The following is a 2104-nucleotide window of genomic DNA, read 5'->3' as shown; positions in this document are numbered from 1 at the left end:
CAGGGTGTGTGTGGGGTGCTTCTGGGGAGGGGACCGAGCTAGGCCAGGGCCTGGCCATCCCTGCTGAGGGGAAGGTGAGCCAGCCCACACGGAGGACCGGCGGGCAGGAGGAGCCTTGTGGCCACGGGGCCGGCGAGCCCGGGCTGATCCTTCCTTGGCAGGACGCATGTGGGCAGCTCCGGTTCCTGCTCGGAGCCCGGGGGACCCGCGGCCCCCACGGGAGATCGTTTCTTGTGCAGCGGGAGGCCTTGTGCCCTCGGGCTCCGGGCTCCCGGGAGCACAGCTGAGGATGAGCCCATCCTCGGAGCCGCCATCCGCCGTGGGTGCGGGGGTCCTCCCACGCCGTCCCGTCCACATCTTCGTCCTTGTTGTCGGCATAGTCGATGCAGGGAGGGCGGCAGAGGGGGCCGTGGGTGAAGAGCCCGGCCTGGGAAGTGGGGCCCACACTCACGGTGCTGGGGGTTCCTCCTTCCGAGGAAGCCGGGGCAGGACTCCAGGCAGAAGCACAGGGGGAGCTGGGGCATGGTGGCCGCCCGGTCCCTCACCGGCTGAGCGAGGTCGTGGATACCCCCAGGCCCCTCTGGTCCTTGTTTTGGACCTCAGTCCACAGAGGGTAGCCGCTCGGTCAAGGCAGGATGGCAAGTCCGGTGCAAAGACAGCAAGCGGCCGAGACCCGGCACAGTGGGGTTGTCGGTGGAGACAAGAGGGTGCGGTGGCCAATGCTGGAGAGGGTCTCGGCCTTGGCCTCGGGGCACCGGGGCTGGCGCGGCTCTGCCTTCCGGCGGAGGCCGGCGCACGCCGCCCGCCCTCGGGCACCTGCCGCCGCGGGAGCACCTGCCCCCTCCTCTCTGCCGAGGGCTCTCTCCTGCGCCAGCCGTGCCTCCTCCCACGCCAGCCAGCGGCTGCCGGCCGTGCAGCCCGGGAGCCTGGACATCCCGACGACCACCTTCCCCCGCCAGGGGACCGAGCCCTGTGGGGGGGATGGGGTCTCCCAGTGGGCCCGAGGTCAAGGCACCCCCCCCCCCGGAGCTCTCTGCCCAGCTTGGGCTCATTGTGCCCTGTCCCCACTCAGCTCCCTGGGCCCAGGTCCTCCTCCGTTGGGGGAGCAGCCTCGGCCCGGGCTCCCCACACTGGGCCCGGGAGCGGCTCGTCCGGACCTCCTGGCCTGGCGCCTCCCTGCCTGGCCTAGGGGCCCCCCGGCTGGCCTCCCGGGCTGGTCTGAGGCGACCCAGCGCCGGCAGGCTCAGGGCACTGCACCGGAGATGTCCGGGGACCCCCGAGCGAGCGCCCAGGCCTGGCCCAGCGCACCGGGCTTGTGAGGGGCCCAGCGTTGGAGGCGGGCGTCCGCCACGGGGCACAGGGTGTGTCCTGGTCATGGCAGCCCCACGTGGTGGGTGTGGCCGTGAGGGATCCCAGAAGAGGCAGGAGACAGACACGGGGGTCGACAGGACATTGCTTCCCAAGGAGGACGACGTCAGGCTCAGAGGACCTGCGAGGTCCTTAGGAAAACTCGGAGGCCCTGGGGATGTTGGCTGCGATGCTGTTCCTGGGGCCCAAGAGCGGTGCCCCAAAGCCCCAGTCAACACGGCCCGACGCAGTCTTTGGGGCTTCGGGGGATTGGGGCCGGTGGGCCACGAGGACGCCCAGGGCGTCACGTGGAGGACTCGATGTTTCTGGAGGCAGTGCTAAGCCTCGTTCTCTTCCGCCCTCTGTGCAGCCGGCCCCCGTGTTCCGCAGCGGATTCCAAGTGGCCATCCCGCTGCTCAACCTGAGGACCGGGCCCCGTCAGCGCCCACAGTGACCATGAGTGCCCCGGGGACAGGGACCATGTGGTTGGGGCTGCTCCCGGATGAAGCCCCAGGGCTCAGTTCCCTGCTGGGACCCCAGAGCCTCTGCTGGGTGAGGGAGGAATGGAGGGAGTCAAGCTGGGGGAGAGGGAGGAAAGGAGGGAGGGAAAGAAGAGGAAGGCCTAGAGGGGGAGGGAGGGCAGGAGGGAGGGAAGGAAGGACTGAGGGACTGAAGGCATGAGGGAGGGAGGCCGTGAAAGCCCAGGAGTGCGGCCCATGCCTCTGGAGTCCTTGGGTGGAGGGAGGTGCGAGGGCAT

The sequence above is a fragment of the Meles meles genome, unplaced genomic scaffold, assembly GCF_922984935.1.
Source record: "Meles meles unplaced genomic scaffold, mMelMel3.1 paternal haplotype, whole genome shotgun sequence".
Classification (NCBI taxonomy): Eukaryota; Metazoa; Chordata; class Mammalia; order Carnivora; family Mustelidae; genus Meles; species Meles meles.
This window is presented reverse-complemented; position numbering follows the sequence as displayed.